This window comes from Tursiops truncatus, chromosome 11 (assembly GCF_011762595.2).
Source record: "Tursiops truncatus isolate mTurTru1 chromosome 11, mTurTru1.mat.Y, whole genome shotgun sequence".
In the NCBI taxonomy this organism is placed as follows: Eukaryota; Metazoa; Chordata; class Mammalia; order Artiodactyla; family Delphinidae; genus Tursiops; species Tursiops truncatus.
Genome location: NC_047044.1, coordinates 30,181,450 through 30,205,992, shown reverse-complemented (window position 1 = coordinate 30,205,992; position 24,543 = coordinate 30,181,450). Strand labels below are relative to the sequence as shown.

General features: G+C 39.9%; 1 protein-coding gene across 3 annotated transcripts in view; it reads right to left on the bottom strand.

Annotated features, from left to right (window-relative positions):
- ATP2B1 (ATPase plasma membrane Ca2+ transporting 1) overlaps positions 1–21,648 on the bottom strand; it is a 132,280-nt gene extending 110,632 nt beyond the window's left edge. The window contains exon 1 of one of the 3 annotated variants that reach the window (XM_033866266.2): positions 21,275–21,648. The gene's annotated coding sequence lies outside the window, so the exon portion shown is untranslated. Of the gene's footprint in view, positions 1–20,648; positions 20,893–21,274 lie in introns of those variants that run through there. The other 2 variants (XM_019952677.3, XM_019952675.3) reach the window with 2 other exon arrangements.
- Positions 21,649–24,543: the final 2,895 nt, after the last annotated feature.

Genomic DNA, 24,543 nt, shown 5'->3' with positions numbered 1-24,543 from the left:
ATACAAACACTGAGGTCTCATCGGTATTACTCTTCATTATTGAGGGTAACTGAGTGAACTATAAAGGAACAGTTAACACTTATCAGTTGCATAGATGTTTTGGTTATAAAATATCTGGAGACACTAGTTTTTGCACAACTATTACAAACTGCAGAGCAGGGGAGTAAACTTCAGGGATCAGGCATCAGAGTTCTAGCTCTAGATTACACATGTTAATGAAGCCATTTTATCCTAAACCTTGCTCACTGAGCAGCAACTGCTTACAATAAATAAATGGAAAGACAATAAATTTCCATTTATACAGGACAGAGACTACCTGCTTTAACCAAAATTATCCGGCACCTAGAATAGTACCTGAAGCTATACCAGAGACAACAAAAAGCTGGCACTCAAATATTTCACTGAAGGGATACTATATCTGTCAAAGTTCAAGAGAACTAAACACCTAACAGTGGAATGAGCACTAAGATGGGATTCTGATCTGGTTTTCCATCCTCACTGCAATCTTGGGCAAGTTGTGGGGTCCCCAGATCTGTTTTCTCATCTAAAAAAGAGAGGGTTGGACCAAGTTCTCTAAGATCTTTTCTAGCTCTTAAATTCTTTGCCCTCAAAATGCTGCCCCTCATTACCTCTCCCAGTCCAAGTGCAAAAACATAAGTGGTTCCCTTCCATGGATTTAAGACTACTCATATCTTTTGCTTATAGTCTCTTCTACCAGAAAAAACATGAGAAGCCTGAAGCTGAGCCACAATGTAGAGTCAGTTTTAAGTTCATGTTAATGGTTCAAAACCTTGGTTCACTATATTGACTTCAGTTGTTTCCATCCAGAATCTAAAAACCTCCTCTCTATTGTGATTGGCAATGAACAGATGCTCTTCAAACTTTTTCAATATTGGCATCCTTTTAAAAACCTATGTATGATCTATATTTCAACTTCCTGTTTTCCAACTTAGAGAAAAGATTCACGTTCTGTTACTGCCTGTCTTGTCAGGTTCTAACAGGGCTGCTGAGTAAAATATAGAACACCCACTTAAACCTAAATTTCAGACAACCAATAAATAATTTTCAGTATAAGTACATCCCATCCATTACTTGGAATACACTTATACTAAAGAATTATTCATCTGAAATTCAATTTAACTGAGTGCCCTGTATTTCTACTTGCAAAAACTCTAGTGCTGACTTAATATTATTACCAGTTTACAAATAAATGTTTAAAAGTAGTCTAAACACTGAATATACTTAATTTTTCTGACTCAGAAGGAAGTTGGGTCTTCCAATAGCTAAGCTTCACCTCACTCTGGTCTCCCAACTTACAACACTTACAAAACACTGGAAATGAACTGTAAAATAGCCTCTACCATATGACCTGCCTTCCTGGCCCCAGACTAATAATAGAACTAATAACCTTCATGATTCTAAGATGAAACTTAAGAACACAAATTCGTATCTGCAGCTCGGAGGCTGCCTTATTCCAAATGGCCTATACTCAATATTTTTTTAATTGAGATATAATTGACAGGTAACATTATATTAGTTTCAAGTGTAAACATGATTCAATATTTGTATATATTGCACAATGACCACCAGGATGAGTCTAGTTAATATCCATCACCACAGTTACAACCTTTCTTCCTGTGATGAGAACTTTTAAAAATCTACTCTTAGCAACTTTCAGCTATACAATACAGTATTATTAACTACAGTCCCCACGCTATATATACTACATCCCCAGGGTGTGTACCTTTTGACCACCTTCACCCATTTGCCTCCCGCCAAAACCCCCACAAATCACCAATCTGTTCGTTCTGGTTTGTCTTTTAGATTCCACATATAAGTGAGATCATACAGTATTTGTCTTCCTCTGTCTGACATTTAGCATAATGCCCTCAAAGTTCATCCATGCTGTCATAAATAGCAAGATGTCTTTCTTTTTTATGGTTGAATAATATTCCATTGCATATATATACACACATTTTATATAAACCATCAATATGGCTTCTTAATCCTCATCTATTCTTTAGTTTTCTATATAAATACGTATATTCATCTATCGTACCCCATATATCATAAACCAATTAGGGAGATACTTCTTTTGTATCCTCACCTTCATCTCCTATTCTACACCATAAACATGGTACACACTCTGTTATGTATACAGAAGTTTAGCAAGTGTTTTCTAAATATTAAATGTCATTGTAGAAGAGTATAAATACAGAAGTTGTAATGGTCTGCACTGAATTCATACTGATCCCATGACAAACCTGGAACTCACTTTTTGAATTACTTTCATATTGACATATTGACTCTTAAAATATAGAAATGCCAGTTGTGAACTTTCTGGATAGTTGGGTTCTTTCCAGTAAGCATTTACTAAGCATCTAGTAAATCTAGACTGTATCCTAGATGCTTACCATGACTATGTAGTATGACTATAAAGAAATAACTGAGGTATCAAAATACATAACCTAACAATATCTATCTTTACACTAAGAATTAATTATGTTAGCTCATCCCAGTAAGGCTGTCATTGCTAAAAACATTTCAAGCACTCCTATTTTGAAATTTCCTTTAGAGTCCGGGGCACTTTTAAAAGGAAATATCCTCAATGACAGTAAATCTTCATTTTCTAGAAGATACATCAACAAGAGTAATTTTGAAGAGATATGGGGATATATGTATAACTGATTCACTGTTATACAGCAGAAACTAACACACCATTGTAAAGCAATTATACTCTAATAAAGATGTTAAAAAAAAACAAGAGTAATTTTGTAGATAAGTTTCATTAACAAGTGAATGGTTCACACACTATATGTTATAGGGACATTGGTTTAAAACATAATTATATCATAGAACCTGTTGTTTATCAGAGGCAAGTGTCTATAAAAGGCAATATTTCATAACACAGAATCTCAATCAATTCAGAATGTCAACATCCTAAACCCAAATGAATTGTTCAGTCTTGTGGAATGAATTCAACAGAATTATGCTTTTTAAAAATTAATAAACATGTGTTTTGCCAATTATTATTTATCACTTATTAATTTTGACATGAACGCTTCCTTGAATCTCCAATGTTATGGTTTTCTATTACAGACCTTAACTTTTTTCCCCAGATATCATCAGACATACCACACTTCATTAACAATTACTATTTCCTAATATCTTTGGTAACATAAATTCTCCTTTTAAGATTAAGATAATATCAAGTCTTCATTGTCACTTTAAATGTGTGGCACAAGCTTCCTACAACCTAAGCAGAACTAGATTTAAATTTGGCTTTTTGTAGTCAATATTTAGAGTCAATCAGAATAAGCCAAATCTCTAGCCTCCTGTACATTTTCCATCAAGCCTTAGGTAAACAAGTAAGCATGTCAAAAATCATCCAAGAACACTTTAATTCCAAGAAAGAAAAAGAAAAAAAAATCTAGCCCTTGACATTACTTTCAAACTTCCGGTAACATGTGAGCGGCTCAACAGTATATAGCAGAAAGAGCAGCAGAGTGGGGAGTTAAGAGAACTGGGGCCACAGGCCTTCTCTGCCACTGAGCATCTGGGCAGGTGAATTGACTCATTTCTCTATCTTCAGAGAAAGAAGCCATCATCTTATCTGGAGGGCTGCTTTGCAGAATAAATATGATAGTAACTGTTGCATGCAACATGCTTCTGACACAATCAATCTTCTTCTAACTATCAAAGAAAATCAGATTCTTTATCCTCATGACCTCAAATATTACAGCCAGTCCGCCAAACCTATTTTCTTTAACTAAAGCAGTGGTCTGAAGTCTGTGACTGTTACCAGTATAATACTCAAACTCTTCATGTCAAAAGCACTTATTTATGGAGCAAAATCGGGTTGTGAGATATTTGCCGTAAGCTGAAGCTTATCCTTATAAAGAAAAAAAGTTTATTTTAATATTTTTACACAAAAATCTTTCAACAACATACCACAAAACTTTCTTGGACAATTTGAAACAGTCAAACATGATTAAACCAGCAAGTAACCACTGAGGATTACCACTCTTTTTTTTTTTTTTTTTTTAAAAAAGACCTACAACGTGCCAGGTGTTATGCTAGGTCCTGGGGATACAGACAAGCACCAACTTAGACCTCACCCTTGAAGAACTCTGTTTATCTAGGAGTGTGAACTTGACAGATAAATATAAGATAATAAAAGATATTTTAGAAATACTGTATTTCTCTGGCTTAAATATATTTCAGAAATCATTCTTTCCACTTCCCAGCATTTTTAGCCCATAAAATAGGAAATTCCACACTTGTTGAGTTGATGGGAATCTGAGTCCCCAATTTTTGCTTAAAATATCTTTCAGAAATTTATAATTAAGAAGTAACACTGAAACCAAAAGCTAGTTTATACAGAGATTGTTTGTCACATGCCAGGCAAAACAATTAAAGGGAACAGAATTTGCCACCTCTCAGAAAAACCACAGAATTATCAAACTAAGAAAGGGCAGTGTTTCCTTTTTATGCATTAGCACTCAGTTACTATTAAAGACAAAAAAATTAAAACACACAAAGACAATAAAAAAAAAACCCTTGTGTTTAAACCAATAAGAAATGCAGACAAAACCTATATATAAGTTTCAAAGTTACAGGTCAATTGTAAAGTTGTTAAGATAGTTAAGATCACAGAACATAGGTTATAAAAAGCAACATGTTACCATGCTGTGATTCTTAATCAAATGGCCAAAATGATTTAGATGACTTAAAGCTCAGGAAAGGCTTGGACTCAGATTTTCCTATACCAAAGAAAGTAGAATATGCCTGTAACATGCCTCTGCCAGTTAGCTGAAGTATTTCTGTATGTATATTTAATTTCTACTTTTACCTCCCACAACTATTACTAAATCAGTAATTTATTTTCTAATGAATGTTTCAGAACCAAGGAAACACTGACAATACAAAGCAATGGCAACACAGACATGGAAATGACCCTGCCTAGGGAAGGTGGGGGAATGCCTCATCAAAGAACTGGCTTTTAAAGTGTGTCCTGAAGAGACAGCAGTATTTTGTAATATGAGGAACTTAGACAAAGTATGATGTACAAAGTATTGATATGTCAGAGAATAAAGAGCAGGCTGGGCACGTCTGTACCACAGTAAGAACTCGTGGTATGACTTGAGGTGATCACTGTGACAGCAGAGATGGGGTCCTACAGGGGACTCAGAGTCTAACTGGACAACCTGAGAGTTCAGTAAGTGCCAAGAGAGAACATCCAATTTCCTGGAGAGGTTGGGAGGGCTTCACGAAGCAGTTTCATGATGAGTCCTACAAGATGACTAGTCCAGATGAGGAGAGCAGCACAGAGCTACTGTTTCTGAACCAAATTTTCCATGGCTATTAGTTTTGTGAATTCCAATTTTAAATTTTAAAAACCTTTTTCATGACGTCAATTTTCAATTTTTTTTTTTTTGTAATACTTGTGCCTGCTTCTGAACAACCTTTCCAGTTCCTCCAAATCTGTTCTCATCTGCAGTGTGCTGCTGCGAAACCAGTTATCAAAATGCTATAGAAATTTATTTAAAATACTAGTAAACAAACTAAACACCTAAAGTGGAGCGAGGCACTGAGAGATCTGATGCATGGACTCCTGGCTTCTAAGAGGGCCTGTCTGCCAATTTCCTCGTTTTCTACATGTTTTATATGGATCAGGAAGCTAGATAAATAATAGCCTTCAGGCTAGGAGAGAAACTATCCCACACCTCTCCCCATTCTTCTGGTCTCCTTCCCCTTTCATTCCTTTCCCTTTCAGAGGCATCTCGGATGGCAATTAATCCACTAAATTGCATTCCACGACAAGACCACCATTATTCACTGACTTCAACATTAGAGAAATGTCATGATAATTTTATCCTTTTACACCTTTAACTTTTCTAAGTAATTAAGAGGCAGTACTTAGGAGAAAAAAACCTGCTTTGAATACTCAAACATATACGTTGATGTCTAACTACTAACTAAATGTAAAAAGTTACATTCAACCAACTACATAATCTGTCCTATTCTCCCTCCTCTTGGCACATCCCACTTCTGCAGCTGTCATCTTTAAAGTCCTCAACACTGCTATAATCTAGTGACTTTTGATGACTCTAATCTCTTAGCGTACGTTTGCAGCTTTAAGTTAAACTATAATCTCTCTAGATCCCAAAACCCACTCAAAAATTCTTCCTTTCAATTCCTTGCAGCACCTGCCTTACGGGGCTACCTAGTATTGAATATATTGGAGGGGCATAGCCAAAGAAACCCCTCAAAGGAGGAGTTTTCCTTCCTTTCAGCACAAAGACCTTCACCAATGCAGCCTCAGCCTGGGGAAACATTCAACTTGAATCTACAAGAAAGGAGACAGGGGACTTCCCTGGTGGCTCAATGGTTAAGAATCCACCTGCCAGTGCAGGGGACACAGGTTCAAGCCCTGGTCTGGGAAGATCCCACATGCCACAGAGGACCTAAGCCCATGTGCCACAACTACTGAGTGACCCAACGCAGCCAAAAAAAAATTAATAAATTTATAAAAAAAAGAAAAAGAAGAAAGGAGACAGTAGGGGCAAGTCCAAGATTATGACGCAACTCAGAACTGACAGTCTGGCTCTCTACCTTGGTTGTATGTGGAATATAAGCAGAGCTCAGTGCAACTTAAAAAAACAAACAAACAAAAAAACACAAAACAAACAAAAAACTTCAAAAGTAATAGTGACAGGAGAGAGATCACCATCAAGAGTTCTAAGACTAGGAAACGATGGTAGCAAAACTACTGCCATATGAAGGTTTGACAGCTGACTCCAAAATGTCTTTCTTCTTTGTATAAGAATAGCTGGAGGAACTTCCCTGGTGGCACAGTGGTTAAGAATCCGCCTGCCAATGCCGGGGACACGGGTTTGATCCCTGGTCTGGGAAAACGCCACATGCCGCAGAGCACCTAAGCCCATACGCCACAACTACTGAGCCTGCGTTCTAGAGTCCGTGAGCCACAACTACTGAAGCTCATGTGCCTAGAGCCGGTGCTCCACAACAAGAGAAGCCACAGCAATGAGCAGCTCACGCACCGCAACGAAGACCCAATGCAGCCAAAAATAAATATATAAATTAATTAAAAATAAAAAAAATTTTTTTAAAAATATGTCATTCTCTTAAAAAAAAAGAATAGCTAGAAACAATATATCCCTATTCATTATAGGAAGAGATCAAAGACTAGGAAGGAGACATGTGCACACACTTAACACAGGTTCCTTGGAAGCATACAGCACCTGATGAATCACCGCACAAAAAAGGAAACCAAGAAGGAACGCTGGACATACCAAGTGAGACGGACTGAAAGCTCTGCATAACAGACTCTCTTTCTTGGCAGGTCACAGTTATTACTGTCTAGCACAGTGATCACATAACTATTTTTTGAAGGAATTTATTTATCCAAAATCTTAAGTTTTCCACTCAAAGTCTGAGCACTAAAAATAAGTCAGATACAATGTCATAGAAAGAGCCTGCTAGGACACCTTCCTAAACCTAAAGTTTTATTTCATATACAAATACAGAAACTCCACTTTTTTTGGATTAATTCAACATACACTTGCACTTAAAAGCTTAATGTCAAACTTTTGTAGAATTTTCTCCTCTGTTAAAAAAAAGATGTAGGGCTTCCCTGGTGGCGCAGTGGTTGAGAGTCTGCCTGCCGATGCAGGGGACACGTGTTCGTGCCGCGGTCTGGGAAGATCCCACATGCCGCGGAGCGGCTGGGCCCGTGAGCCATGGCCACTGAGCCTGCGCGTCCGGAGCCTGTGCTCCGCAACGGGAGAGGCCACAACAGTGAGAGGCCCGCGTACCGCAAAAAAAAAAAAAAAAGATGTATTATTCTGTAAGAAGCATTTTAGAAAACTTTATCAACATTTTGAAATAACTAATAATAAAAGTAACATCCATTTCTAAGGGCCTATTCTTAGTATTCTACTTCACTTAGTAAAGTTTATCTTACCCTTTAAAAGCAGGGATGGTGGAACTGTTTCCGAAAGAATTAAACTTATATAACACAGTTATAACAAAATATTTCTCATCTTCAATAGTATGATTCAGCTGACATACTTTCAGTTTAAGTTAAAAGAAAAAGTGCCTTGTGATAAAGTCTCACCACAAGCCTATTACAGTTTCTAAAGAGAGACAGGGGGCTTCCCTGGTGGTGCAGTGGTTGAGAGTCTGCCTGCCAATGCAGGGGACACGGATTCATGCCCCGGTCCAGGAAGATCCCACATGCCGCGGAGTGGCTGGGCCCGTGAGCTATGGCCACTGAGCCTGCGCGTCCACGTCCGGAGCCTGTGCTCCACAACGGGAGAGGCCACAACAGTGAGAGGCCTGTGTACCGCAAACAAACAAAAAAAGAGAGACAGGGACTTTCCTGGCGATCCAGTGGTTGGGACTTCGCCTTCCAATGCGGGGGGTGCGGGTTCGGTCCCTGGTCAGGGAGCTAGGATCCCACATGCCTTGGGGCCAAGAAACCAAAACATAAAGCAGAAGCAATATTGTAACAAATTCCATAAAGAGTTTAAAAAAATAAAATAAAGAGAGACAAAACAAGCATTTTACTGGAGTCTGAAGTCAGTGGACTCAAGCTCAAGACCAGACACAAGAGGCTCATTCAAGAGTCATTAAGAACATCACAGGTAAAAGTCATGTGCCAGAGGCTAGTAACAGAAAGATAAACAGTCCCTGCTCTCAAACTGAATATCTCCTGGAGGTGTCAAACATGTAAACAACAACAAATTATGAATTTTTAAGAGGGCTACAAGAATTTGAGAAAGTAAAGCAAAGACCTAGAAGTTGAGTGGCACCAACTGTACACATAGCAGGAAAAGACAAAGAATCCTAAATACTTAACTAGCCTCTCAGCAACGAGGCTGGCAAAAAAATGTTAATCAAAAGATAACAAACTACCAAAATCCTTTAAACCCAGAAATTACAAAGGAAACAATCATAAATGAAGATAAAATCTACAAAAAAAAGATGTTCACTAGAGGATTATTTAACATAAGAGAAAAAACTTAAAACCCAAACATCTACTAACAAGGGACTAGCCATGGGATGGAATATCACACTTATTAAAATGATGTTGATGAAAAAAATCTGATGACAGGAGAAAAATAATACAAAGCTTTTTAAAACCACACAATTATACCTACATTATCTAAAGCATGTTAATAGATGTACAAATTTTTTTTAAGTTCAGAAATAAATCAAAATGTTAAAGCTGGCTATTTCTCAGAGATAGTGATTTTGTTTCATTTTTACATTGTTCTATATTTTCCAAAAATTATACAATCAGTATTGTTATATTTTAAATTGGTAGAAAAGTTATGTAAGTCACTGTATTCCAGGATTCCCTTTTAAAACCATTAATACCCCTTTCATCTTTTTCGATAGAGAAATTCTCTCCCCCAAATTCCACAGAACCCACTCATTTAAACAGTTTAATATCTGTAAATTCCTTGAAACAGTATCTGGCAGGTAGAAAGCAGCTACACCAGTGTTCATTTTGTTAAATATTTTAAAATTCCCTTTATCTAGTCAAAGTAATTAGTGTGTTTTATAGCTGGTCTATTTTTCATGCCAGTTTGACAAAAAAACCCATAGGTTTTCGTTTTTCTTTTCTGAATTCCAGCATCTCTTAAGGGATGACTACTGTTTCCCTCTGAGATTTTCCTTCAAAGAAAGAGCAGGAGGAAGAAATTCTGTCAAATACCAAATTCTTCAAAGGGAAGACAGGAAATTAGTGAAGGGGGTGGAATTTTAAAATATGGTTAATTGTTAAGATGCAGCTACAGAAGGGTACTCCTTAACATATTAAAGAGTCTCTCACAAATCAACATTCCATGGGATTAAATGCTATACTTACCCAGATGAAGAAATAAAGAAATCATATATCAAACTCTTAGCTACGGACAGGACTATATGTAACTATTTAGAAAAAATGTCTTCATATGTATTTATGAGCTGCTTGGAGTGCGTGTGGAGTAGTGGTGATGGTGAGGGACAGTCCAAGGGAAACTAAGAAACCAAAGAAGGTAAGCAACTGTTCTACATAATAAAGGAGGGAGAAATTTGAACTTGCAAACTGGAGGAAGACTTGAGGGAGAAATCAAGGAACTTAAGTGGACTGCCTCCCCTAAGTAAGTTTTCAGTCAAGTCCACATTGCTCACTTATGCTTTAGTAAAAATGGATTCTTTTATTCAAAGTAATACTGAATTCTGCATCTCAGTTGCACAAGACTGCACGCAGACCCAAGAACGGAACAGGGGACACACCTGGCTTATCCACAGATATAAACTTATTCCACTCATGTATTCATTTTTAGTTTTGACAAACTTATACATGCATGAAGTTTGTTTACAGAAACAGGTCTATAAGACTTTTTAAAAATATCAGCAATTTTTTTAGTCCCCTTATCCCAGTTTCCATTCACAGGCAACAAGGAACAGGTACCTTTCGTTTTAGTACCTAACTCCATTTCTACAAATAATACTTGCGGTGCTCCTGCTTGCTTTTTCAGTTTTAGGTGTTAGATACATAAATCTCTTTAAACGCTATTCCTCCTCCCACCCCCAGCACAAGCACAAATGCTTCCCAAAGTACTTTTATTTAGAGGATATCAAGAAACTACAACTCAATAATAAGACAAACAACCTAATGAAAAAGTGGACAAAAGATCTGAACAGACACCATAAGTTACTGGAACCCAAAAGGCTATCAATGGGTAAATGGATAAACAAACTGTGGTACATCCATGCAATGAAATCTTTACCAGCAATAATAAGAACTGAACTATTAATATATGCAGCATGGATGAACTTAAAATTATGCTGAATGAAAGCCAGACCAAAAAGGAACACATACCTTATGATTCCATGTATAGAGACCTTAGAAAGTTCAAATTAATCTATAATGACAGAAAGCAGATTAGTGGTTCCTTTCCCTTGAGCTAGTCAGAGTTCTCAGAGAAGACACTTCAACTCTGGCCAGCATCCTGAAAGCAAAGTGAGGGAAGGTGGCTGCGGATCTTAACAAATGCTGTAAACTCACACTCACTCTCATTTTAGCAAACTTTGACAGAAAGTAGGTGTCAAATGCCACTGATATGCCACTTCTTTAATGGAAGTCTTAGATAAATAGATTTACTGAAAAGCTACACTGTCTTCATGAATGAAACAGCATATCATCGATGAAACACCAAATTAAATTAAAGGCAAAATTAGATGGTAAACCTAAAAAATAAATTCAACAGTTGAAAATTCGGGACAAGGTGGAGAGAGAAGACGACCTACTGTGGACATATTGTTTTAAAAGTCAAAACTTCCAAGAAAGACAAGTTAATAAAATTCTCTGATTTTATATTTTGTACTTTTGTGGGAGGTAACAAAGAAACCAAGTGATTTACCCATGGTCACTTTGCTTTTTAGTGGCAACAATAAAACTCAAATTTAAATCTGGAGAGATCTTAAGACAACATCACAGAGTTGAAAACCCAAATCAGAAGTTTTAGGTCTAGTCACACACAGGAATACCATGAAGATACACAGGCTCAAGGACCTACTGTACAGCACAGGGAACTATACTCAGTATTTTGTAATAACCTATAAGGGGAAAGAATCTGAAATCCAATCATATATACACCTGAATCACTGAGCTTTACACCTGAAACTAACACGACATTGTAAATCAACTACACTTCAATAAAATACAGATATACAGTCTCTGAGAAAGGTGGGCATTCCTGGCAAAAGGAACGATGTAGCAAGAGCGTCCAGAGGCAAAAGAGAATCAGGTAAGTTCCAGTGCTCAATATATATATTCAAAAAGTGGAGTTTAAGCTTAAAGGCAGGTGAATTTAAATTTTATCCTAAATCCACTCTTCATGCAAAAAAGGGCTGATTGGTGTTTGTTTTTCTGATATCCGACATTCAGAGGGTCTGATGCTGGAGGATATCCTTTTCCTGGACTTTGCCATCATCTCTTTCCCATTTCACTGACTGACCTTCCTTGTTTTCAGCTCCCTATACTTGCCCTTTAACTCAACAGTTCTCCACCATAGTACTAGTTGTCAGGAGTGTGCAAAGTAAAGTACCTGAAGTTTGTGATTCACTTTTTAAACAAACAGAAAAGGGTAGCTAAAGCATCACTCACTTGATTTGGGGCATAAGTAGAGAAAAAAAGGACAGAATTATAGCAAAGGAACTGAAAATTTCACGTAACTCTAAGTATAAGCAAGGCAGCATGGAGTATACGCCAATGCCATCCACGTCTGTCCCAAGAGGAAAGATCAAAATCTAGTAGGAAAAGATCATACTCTAACCCATTTCACTTTTGCTGATTCCACTGATGTCTGCCTTCACAGCTTTCTTTTTATTTTTTTCACTACTAAAACCGTTCTACACTCCTCTTTTGATCAACGATTAATTCCTTCCATAATACCTTACGAAGAGTTAGGTCTATAAAATGTAAAAGGGTTGGGAGAACACTCAAGATCAGTACACCTGTACAGTTTCAGCAGTGCTAAACACTGGAAAGTGAATAATCTATGGAGAGCAACTTTTTTCAAGCATTTAAAACTACAACAGCTTACGCGCCAAATCTATATAAATCATTAATTGCTTAAATGTTTGAAATTATGACTCCATGTACTACATGAGCATTCAAAAGAAATGATAAAGTCAGGTACAGGCTTTCCTGCCTTGACCTAAGGAAGGCAGAAGAATAACCACATTGCTATGCTTTAAACTTTAACAAAGACCATATATCTACACATCCTCCTGATGCCTACAGTGATCATGCGCCAAGTCATGGGCCAAGAGTTCACGCTCAATGCATGAAGAACTCTCTCAGAAAATCAGAACCTGCAGCAAACATCTAAAAGCTTGACTCCAAGAGTACTCCTATCGGTAAGCAGTAAGTACAAGGGTATCATACTGTAAATTTTAGACCATAATATATGCTTCCAATTATGGCATTTTACATCATGCAATATGCTAATGGATTACAGATACAAGCACATCTTAAGAACATCAATGTTGATGAAAGGAAAAATGTCATGAGCTAAAAGAAAAGTGAAACTGGTCATTTTAAGACAAATTTTAGCTACTGTAATTTGTCTAAAATGGACAAATTACTACACCGCAGTTAAGAAATGGAAATGACTTCCTATGGAGAAGCTAAATTCTATTGTCCTAGCAACAGTCTATGAAATGCGGCTGCCCTCCAGAAGTAAAACAGGTTGTCCTATGAATCCATCTGAGCAAAGCTAAAATTTCAAAGGTAAAAAGTCTTTAGAAATTCTCCAAGAAAAATTCCTCCGCTTTATCCACTTTACCTTCACGCAAGCTACACAATATCTAAGTCCTAAATCAATCCGCCAGAAAAATACTGATTGAACGTTTATGGGATAAAACTCTATATATCCTCAAGAACTCATGTTCTTACCTGAATGAAATTACTAAGACAAAAAGGATGTATAACAGATGGGAACTGTATGACCCAGACTACAAATGTACAGCAATTCAGACAAGAAAGTTAATGAGTGATGACTGCAAAAGGTAGATGAATGCTGAGTTTTGAAGAATGGGAACATTTAGACAGACAAGATCAAGGGTCCCATCAAGTGAGAGGAAAATCATAATGATGTCACAGCAAAAGGAATGAGAAGAGTGTACGCAGGAGACTGCCAGACATGACTGTCCCGCAGTGGGGAGTCAGCAGTATAGTACTGCAGCTCTGCTATCAACTCCAGAAACTTGATTCACATTGCGAACAGTACCCCCCCAGAGGTGTGCAAAGTGGTGATCCTGGTTAAGTAATACAGAAAAGCAACAAGTGGGTGCTCCACTAAAAGGGATTCTGTGAAACAAGGGAGCTTTTAAAACACTAAACACATTTAGATAGATTCAGTCCATATTACCACAGCAAAATATGGGAGAAGTCCCAAATGGGAAACTGCATAAACTAGCCTATCTCGGATTTGGGTTTTGCCCCTCTCCCTCCATAAAACTCCTATTAATATTTCTTAGAATCGGTGTTCTAAAATGCACTTTAGAATACTGAGCTATTTTATAAAAGGTCTTCAGAGTCAAGCTGCATCTTGATAAAGAGAAAAATGAGGAACCACTGAGCGTTTTAGTCAAGAAACGACAGCAGCAAAACTACTTAAAAACAAGAAAATTCTGGCACAAATATCAAAGGTAGATTAGAGCAGCAGATCTGAGAATTTTGAGAGTAAAAGATTGCTTAGAATCCTTCTGGGAGCAAACCAACTCACTGAGTTAATACAATGAACAATAAATCCACATTGTTAATAATCAAGTTATTTAAAAAGCATCTTTTAAACAGACAAATCCTTTTTTATGATCTACTTTTCAGAACACACAACTTTTAGTCCTAAATTTGTCAAGTCTTTATAATAGTCATACCAGTTTACAGTTAGGGAGTATCATCTCAGATTTCACAATGTAAGCAAGCACTGGTCCATTCAAAACTATCCTTGTTTTTTCCTCCAGAGGCCGAAGTGACAAAAATATTAATACAAATCCAGGTATCCTGGATTTTGCAACACCACATTGTTGAAAGTTATTGCACTTAGAAATACCAAATAATATTCCTACCAAAGAGGTAACTAAAAACACTGCATACTGTTTAGAATAATTAACAAAGTTATTTAGGAAAATTTTAATGAAAAATAGCTTTAAAAGAATATGGTGGCTAGAGGGAAGAGATATGGGAACATATGTATAACTGATTCACTTTGTTATAAAGCAGAAACTAACACACCATTGTAAAGCAATTATACCCCAATAAAGATGTTAAAAAAAAAAAAAGAATATGGTGAAAGGTTTACCATCTCTCTACCAGAAATCTTTATGAGCTTAGATTTCCACAACCATTAGTAAATTATAACCCATGATTCCTAAATATATTCTAAAGCGCAGTGAACAAGCCTAAGGTTTTGTAACAAATGATCAAAAAAGTGTTCAGCACAGTCTTGAGATGGACCTGTTTTGAAATTAATTTCATTATAAAATCTATTTTAAAAACAGATGCAGGCTACTTACTATAGTGTCATACATGAAGCAAAAACAATTGCATTTTAAATCTGGTCTTAAACAGAAAGTAATCCATATAGGGTAGATAAAATGGTTAAAGTCAGATCAGTTTACATCAAATGGCTCTTACAGTAGACTGATGAACTATATAATCTGTTCTTTAACATTAAGCAAAACAGCAGTAACTTTTGCTTTCATGCACAGAATGGTAAATTATCAATTAGTCCTATTAATATTCTTGAAAGATCATTAAGGACTAACCTGCTGTTTCTGAAGGAACAGCTACTTGTTAACTGAAATTAATAAGGACCACTACTTATCCACCAATTTATGTCCTTTTAGTTTGAAGGAACATCCAAAGTCTTTCCTTCTAACATAAAATAAGAGCTAGACTAAAGCATATCATATGTATATAAATATACAGTACTGTACTGACACAGCATGCATTATTTTTACATAAGCCCCCATGTTCAGGTCATTTGGAATGGCAGACGCTGGGGCATGAAAACAAACAGAACATTTTCCATCTAGTACTTTCACAGTGCTTAATAAATAAGTAACTCAATAACCGTAGATGGATCTTCTGCAAGAAGACAGTGCACACAGATAAAAAAATATTTTCAATTTACCAGTCTTACAATTGTCACAAAAACCACCAAGTCCACAAATCAAACTTGGCTACAATAGTCAAAACTACTTGAAAGCACTATGCTCACAGTCAAATAAATCAATGATGTCTTTCTAATTTATAAAGGCATCTCAACTACGTAATATAATTTTAAGCGAAATGCAAACTCAACGTGGGTGTTTCTCAAAATGCTGACTACTGGGCCCCACTCACATCTGCTGAATCAGATTTGCGGGGGCAATGCCAGGGAGTCTGCACTTTCAGTAACTCCCCCAGGTGACCCTCCTGCACACTTTCTGCAGAACCACCACCTTCCCTGTGAGCTTTATAGCAAGGTTTTGGATATCAAGAACTAAAATCTCATTTGGGACCTTTTAAAACTAAATTTCATTACATACCGAATTAATATTTCAAAAAGACTTAAGTAACAAGCTGTGGCAGAAAAAAACCAAATACATGAAAAAATGACAGCAGAAATTTAAAAAAGAAACTTTTAGTACAGGCCACTTTATTTTTAAGTCAAGATTTAAGACACCCCTAATCATTTCAAGGACTAACCAGTCTTTGTAAACATAATTCCTAACTTAAAAATAATCCCATCCACAATATTAAAAATATAGTATTTCAAATATGTTCAAATTCATTTACTCAGCTGTTAAGCAAATCAGGATATGAGCTGCTTATATTATACCAAATACAAGCAACGATTAAATTTATAAGTTAAACCCAAACAAATCTGTTTATATTCCACTATTAAATTTACTGTGGTCAGAACCTGATTTTCATAAACTTATATAACTTTCACAAACTTACGTAGACATGTATAATGGAAAGAGCAATGAAGCAAAAACTAGAAGGCATCTAGAATCCAGTTCTGGCCAATCTAGCTGCTGGCTACATTATATGACCTTAGGGCCTAGAGAAATCATTTCACCTACCTAACAAACAAGGAAGGTACAGCTATCTACTAATTTCACAGATTTATTGTGAGAATCAAAAGGGATACTATGTAATACACTCTGAAATACTGTAAAGCATTTCATAAATCAAAGGCATTATCATTAAGAGTAAAATTTGAGAGACACTATCTTTAGGTGCCTGCTGTAAAACAGACTATTACAGAAACAATAAACATAAAAATTGACCTTTCAGATTCAACTAGATGTTGTACATTATTGTATATATCCTATAAATTATAAATATAAAACATAAGAATTTAATAGTCATCTGTCTTATGCCCCCATTTATAATAGATACATTTCTTGTGTAAAAACAGAAATGAAATTACATGCACCATGAATTGATAACTGTCAAAACTGGTCACTAAGTATAATATTCTACTTTCACATGCTGGACAATTTCCATAATAAAAATTTTTAACAAGACAACAATGTATATATGTGTGTGTATAAAATATCTGTAAAAGCTAAAAACCAAATCTTTTAAAGTTTTTTTTTTGAAAATTATCCCCATACCTATTGTATCATTTTCCTTCAATGTTACCTTAGATTCTATACATTCCAAAATAAGCTGCTCTCACGTACCCTTCTATATATATATCACGGCACCTATTAGAAAATAACTATTCCTCTCCAACGGAGTGAGTAAATACTCTTACCCAAGCTGCAAAAACTTAATTTTCTGCTCCCTGATACTTACTCCTTTAATTTTCTCATTCATTACAAAATTCCAGAAGTAAAAAGTGAAATGACCAGTTTCAACTGCAGGTATGTGTAAAAACATAAGAAAAAAAAGGGGGCAAATACACTTTTTTGTTAGTACTGCAAAAGACCACCAATAGTTGTAATTGGCCGTTCCTCTTAAAACCTGTTGACCCATACAACTCAATTCACATGGTAAGAGAATGCTGCACCCAAAATTAAGTTAACATATCTGTCAGACAAAGGAAATTGGTAAATTTAACCCCCAAATCAAGGATTCTATCAAGATATGCATAACAATGTATAATTACTCTGCATACATCAACGTAATTGCTCAAATGATGTCCTTTAACCTGGGGCCATATTCCAGACTGAAAAGCATAAACTACCTTTCATCACAAGCAGATTTTTTAACTTAATAAAACTATTTGTAGCTCAATAGCTTATGCTTTACAGTAGTCTATGAAGAAACTACAAGTGGTGAATTAAAAATTAAATGCAGATAGAAATGGTAACGATCTTGTGGTTTGCAATTAAAACTATATTTAGTAATATCCACACATTTATTTATTCATTACTTGAAAGCTGAATCTTTTTTTATGTTACATCTGCAGTCACAATCATCAGAAGATATCCTGTGTCTAAAGAGATAGTGTACCTCATGTTTTTGATTTGTGAGGGACGGGGACAGAAGGGACCAAGTGGTCAGGGAAGGAAATCTCACCCATTTAGCTGTCACTACAGCACATGTTTTCTAACCATGAAAAACTCCATTCATTTTTATATAAGATATTGATACATTTGAGAAGAGCCATGCACAGAAACCACTTTTTCCAATATAGTCTTCAATAACTTTGAGGGTAAGTACTCCTGCTGGAAGTCCTAATTTGTATTATTTAAAAACAATTAATTGTAAAATCTGCAGTCAAACCATAAAAGGCAAGCTGTTGGAAGATGAAAAACAAAAAAAAAATTACTATACCTTATTCAAACAAGGTTAATAATTTTGCATGTTTACTTTAGAATCTCTTTATAGCACAGAAGCTAAAAAAAATTTATAAAACCACTATCATGCTGGTGGGTACCCTTATTTGGTGGCAATGGCTAGTTTTAAATATCTATTTACAGTGAAGCTATTACTTTCCTTATTTCTTTTCCTAAGTAGATCCAGACTATTATTGACCCTGTTATTTTATCATAAGCACAAATCAAATCTAGTTTCTCACTTCATCTCAGAGTTCTACACTAAATCCCAAGCTTCAATTAAAAAACCATGATTTCCCATACAGTTGCAGAAACACCCCTAAAAGAGTGAGGAATTGCAGAATATGGGAAAATGAAGACAATTTCACCTTACACATCTAAATGGGGATGCCAGTAATGACAACTGCAACAAAAATCAAGAGGATGTTCTCTGAATTTTCACCATTTTAATAAAAGAAAATGCTGAAATTTTAAATTAAAGGTGGCGCTCTGTCCTCAACTCACCCGATTGTGACTCACTTTTGCAGACTATATGGTAGGAAATAACTTACTTTTCTAAGATCTTTGCAGTTACACCCAAGCCAAAATCAGGACAGAGATCCACCCTTAATTACAGCAATTCATGCAAAGCACAGAAACTAAAACGGCCCCCTGAAATCATGGCTAAAGAAGCCCATTTCATATACTAGTTCTCAAAGTCTCCCTTTAAGGAGTATGTTCCTATTTACTTCAAATTTGAACTCACCAGGACAAAAAAGAAAAAAACAGGGGGAGGGGGACCCAGATGAAACGCTCAAGTACAAAAAGCAGATTCTCCTCCAATCCCTCTAATTCCCCCAATCCGCCTCTGCCACACACAAGGACAGGGAGTCTGGGGAAGGCTGGCAGCAGGACAAGCGGTGAAGGCCCTTCATTCACTCACGTGGGCCACTATCCAAAGGGTTACACACCCTCTGCCCGAGGAGAGCCTCATACAAAGCAGATCCTTACAAGTACTTTTATTATAAAATACACCCACGCTGAACAAGAGCTTTATTTTAAAATAAGACTGTCCTCAGGTGGGGGGAGGTGAAACACAACAAAGGCTTCCATGTTGAAAGGCAGACAGTCCAGATATAAGCATATACCTACACGCGTATGAAAAAAAATCCATATAACTAATTGATCATGAACAGCAATCGATACCAACAGGAGCCATTAGATTATTAATAAACCCAGAAAAGTGCCATGCATAGCGGCCAAAGGTGGCTGCCTGCTGCGCTCTAACCCCAGGAAAGGCAAAATTACGCGTGCAGAGGAGGGTCGAGCCCTCCGCAGGTTTAAAGACCCCCGGAGCACCTCTTGCCCTACCCTCCGCGCCAAGCACCAATGCACCGCACAGGATTCGAGCACTCCCAGCGCTGCGAGTCCGGCAGAAAACTGGTGAATGAAATACGCACAGACACCAACCTGGCCAGTGACCGCGGCGCAGAACCAGGGGTCGCTAACTAGCTAAGCCACAGAATTCTCCAGCAGGATGGAATAAAGGGAGTACACCCCCCCCCACCTCCGCAACTGGAATGCGGCTCTTACTGACCCTTCCAAAAAGGGGGTGGAGGACGCAGGATTTTTTTCTTTCTTTTAAACTAAGTCTAAGAACGCGAATCGGAAGCAACCGAGAACATCCTGGGGGGCCAGACAACAGACACCGGGATAAAGGCGAGACTGTTCTCCAACTCCCGGGGAATCGCCATCCGGTGTGACACGCATCAATCAACTAGCCCCAGCCGGGGGCCGACCCCGGCCCCGCTCTCCGCCCGCGGAGCGCCAGTGGGGCTGAAGCCGGGGATTAGAGGGGTGACCCTCCCGGGGCGCGGGGAAAGAGTGCCGGGCACCGTTGCCCTCAAGGTCACCAGGCGCTGGAGCGGGGGCGGCCGGCCGCAAGATGGGCTATGGCGCGGCGGAGGCGGCTCGGAGAAGTGAAGAGCTGCGGGGTTAGACGCGAAGTCCCACCGAGCCCCGTCCCTGGAGCCCTGGGCGGGGACTCCCGGCCGGACCCGGCGCTGAGGCGCACGCCGAGGAAGCCGCTCACCTTTACGATCTGCCGGGGCGGGCGCGGCGGGAGACAACCTGCGAGGGGGCGCCGGAACGCCCCCGCCAACTTCTCCCGAATCCGCGCAGTCCACGGAGCACCCAGCTGTCAGGAGCCCCGCCGCGACGCCCCCACCTCCGTGTTCCGCCAGGCTTCCCCCGCAGGTGACCTGTCCCGCCGCCCCCGCCGCGGACGGGCGGCGGCCGCCACTCACCTCGCCAAGCAGCAGGAACCATTTTCCGAAGGGGAAAGGAAGGGGAGGCTGCAGGAGGGTCGGGGGGAGGGGGCGGTGAGGACAGCGGGAAACGCAGAGAACGGGGGCTCGGTCCTCAGCCCGTCCGCAGGCGGCTCGCAGGACTCAGAGCGCCAGGCGGAGGTTCGGCTGCACCTCGAGGATGAGGTGGCCCCAGAGCCGAGAGGTTCGGCTTCCACCAGCCGGGGCTCCCTACTCACGCTGCACTGCGAGGAGGCGGCGGCGCCGGCGGCGGAGGAGGAGGCGGCGCCCGGCCGGCCCCCGCCCAGAGCCCGGCAGCCGCCGAGTGGCCGCCCGCGTCCCCGCAGGACCCGCCTCCTGAGCTCCGCAGAGCCGCACACAGGGCGCGCCGCGCTCAGCACGGGCAGCCCTGCCGGCCTCACGCCGCCGTCCGCAAAGGCAGCGGCGGGCGGGGTGCAGCCCCCTCCGGGAGCACCGCAGCCCGACCCGCTCGGGGCGGGGCCCGCGGCCCCCGGAGAGCGGACAGCGGAGCACGAGGGGGCTACGCGAAGCTTCGGGCAGGGGCGCCGCTTGCACCGGTTGGCCCGCAAGATTGCAGGGGGAGGCAAGGGGAGGTGAACACTCACCCGTTCCGGTCTGGCGCTCCCTTCTCTCCACACCCTCTCGCCTCCCGCTCCACGCTGGCGGCGCAGCTGCTGCCACTGCCACTGCCGCCGCCGCCGCCGCCGCCGCCGCCGCCGCCGCCGAAGCTCGCGTTGCCGCCGCTGCCGCCTTGGCTAGGCGCGGTCACGTGACGCGGCCCGCGGGGAGCCTGGGGGCGGGCAGGCGCGCGCGCGCGGGAGGAAGCGCGACTCGGACGGAGACTGGGAGCTGAGCGGAGCCGAGAGGGCGTTTAAGGGGAGGACCCGGAGAGCGCGCCCCCGGCTGGCGAGCGCGCGCCCGATGATTAGCACTTGCCGCGCGGTGGGGAAAGGGTGGCCGGAGTGAGGGGCGGGGGACTCGTGCCTCCACGCGCCCCTCCCTCTCTTCCTCCGCTGAGCGCCTCGGCCGGCCGCTGCCCCCGCCCCCTCCCGTTCGCCCCTTTCCTCCTGTCGCTGCCAGCGATTGGCTGAAAGGCTCTGACGTCCTTGTTTCCATGACGTATCGGGGCGGGGGGCGGAGGGGGAGGAGGGGGTGGGTCGGACAAGCGGGGCGGTGACGCTGTCAGTCACAGCTGCTGTTTCCGAGCGGGTCCGGGCGGCTCCCGCAACTGTGGAGGCAGGAGAGCGATGTCTGCCGCAGGCTGACTTGGGCGCCCTTTACTTGGGGTCCCGCCCGAGGCAACCCCGGGTCTGCGCTCCTCCGAGCCCGGGAGCTGGGCTGGCGGGCGGGCGAGGGCAAGCTCTCCAGGCGAGGACCGGTTAACGCAGACCCCCGCGTCCGCGGACATTTGAGCGGCTCCTCGCCATGTCTCTGCTCCACTCCGTACCGGACTCGGTTCCTGTCCCGGGCCGTGACGCACGCGCCGGACGACAAAAGTGCCGCCTAGCTCGCTCCCTCCTTGGAGGAGGACAGCCCACACCCCCCCCCCCCCACGGGCGAGGGGCGCTCCATCTCTGTTTCTGCCGGTCGGGCCCGTAGACTCCGGGGATACCCGCTGCAGCGCCCAAAGAGTTAACGCAGGCGTTCGGCCGGTGTGAACAGGCCCATCAGGATCTGCGCTCAGAATCCCCGTGTCTTCCTTTGGGGTTTGCGTTTTCTACCTATGCCAAGCCTTTGGCTCTTCAGTTCACTTGTAGCATCTCGGAGGGGGTAGGGATTGAGATGCTGAAAGGTAACATGCTTTGCCACAACCTTCAAGAGATTTTGAAAGTTAATAAAAAAGAAACCACCGTAGTGACATTTTCAGAAATAAAACGGGTTTTCTTTCCTACACACACATACACACGTGTTCAAAGATTTGTGTCTTACCTAAGACATCGTGCTCCATCTTCGTCTAATCGCCTCTGTTTGAACTGTCGCCGCTGCTTTAGAGAACTTGTCCGTGTTATTTTCAATACCACTTAATCAGAACAAAAAGATAAATTCTGCAGAGGCTCCTCCTTTCTCTTAACTCCAGGACTGGAAAAATTAATGTCTGTAACGTCTTCCTAAAAGCAAACAGTCGATGCGAAGGACTTTATTATGTATGTTCACTCTGGTAGTGTTTACATTAAAATAGTTTTGAAGGATTTGAAAACTAAATATGTGAAAAGTTTAAAAAGCAAAAAAAAACCCAGTTAACCCTGTTGAAAATTTTTTTATCAATTTACGTATCTTACCAGGTCAAACAGTACCAACATTTTGAGCTGTGCCCTTGACATGCAAAACAAGCACTGGGCAGGATGACCCCGTTTTTTCCTCTCATTAATCACTGATAAGAAATTGGTTGGTGGGTACAACAGCCCTTCCTGACACTATTTCAAAACTTCTTAACAGAAGAACAGATTAACTTTTCAAAACGGCTTAGAGACATTTAAGACTCATTGGCCTTTGTCCAACTTTTCCTCCAAGGAAGTCGCAATAGAAAATTGAATTATGTATTCTACTTTAATCAAGAATTTGACATTAAAGTAATATATGATTCATTGCTATAGTGCACTAGCAAAATGGATAATAGATTAAACTAGAATCTGTTCACTTTGTGGGTTTGTTGCAGTTCCAAATAACAAACGGTATGCTCGTACAGTGTTGTGGTCATGAAAAATTACTCAGCATCTTCATTTTAGAACATGATTTCAGTAGAGTTTTCATTTATGGAGATTATATACATATATATCCCAGAACATATTTATGTGCATTTTAATGAAATGTGAGTCACATACAATAGTATATTTTTACTGTCATAGTCAAGATGATTGTACTGTGTAGTTTGGTTTTTATATTTTCATTCTTCAAACAGAAAGCAATATATAACTGTACACATTATATATAGAAAATTCATCTTTTTCTCCCAAAGGTTTAGCACTGAAGGTTTTTTTCTCCCAAAGGTTTAGCACTGAAACCTTCTTAATGGCATATTTTTCATTGTAAAAATCAAGAAAATATTTGATTACTTAAAAAATGGAACTACTTAAATTCAAGAATGCCACTGTATATGATATAACCGTATTCTTTTAATCTTAGACCTCACTCTATGGATTCAATTGATCCATAGATATACTGGTGCATAATAAGAGCAATATAATGCAATTTATTGTTGAAATACTTAATCTTCTAAACCACTTTTAATATGCTTTAAATATTTATTTTTAGTTACAATGAAAATTTTATAAAGGTATTTAAATCTTACGGCAAGTTACTATTTGGGATGTTAACATTGCTTGAAGACAGGCTGTGTATTCAAAATAATGTATTTTGCAAACTGTTAAAGTATGTTTCATTTAGTGGCATAAATCTCAACTATTGACATCTTTTCTAATAAGTTGATCAATTCAGTATGAACTAATCTTATATAACTTATGGAGACAGTTTTCTAAAATCCTCCATGTAATTAAGTGTAAAGGGAAACATTAGGATCTTTATTCCCTCAAGAATTCTGTCACATTCATCTATCGAGGGGACAAAATAAAGGCATACCAACAGCAGCATATTTTTAAAACCATATCATTTCCCAAAGTACACTTTTATACGTATGTGAATGTGTCAGTGCTAGTCATTGCAGAATACTAAAGAGAACTGACAGGTGTAGGGAGGCAAAAGAGGAAAAATATTCAACGCTTCATAAAAAGTAGTTGTGTATGTTCTCAAATTTCCATTAACCTGGATCATCAGAGAGAGAGATATGAAGTGAAACATTACTTAGCTGAAAGCCGCAGAGAACTGTTATCTATAAGTAACAAACTAATTACATTTGCTGAATTAAATGAAGTATGAT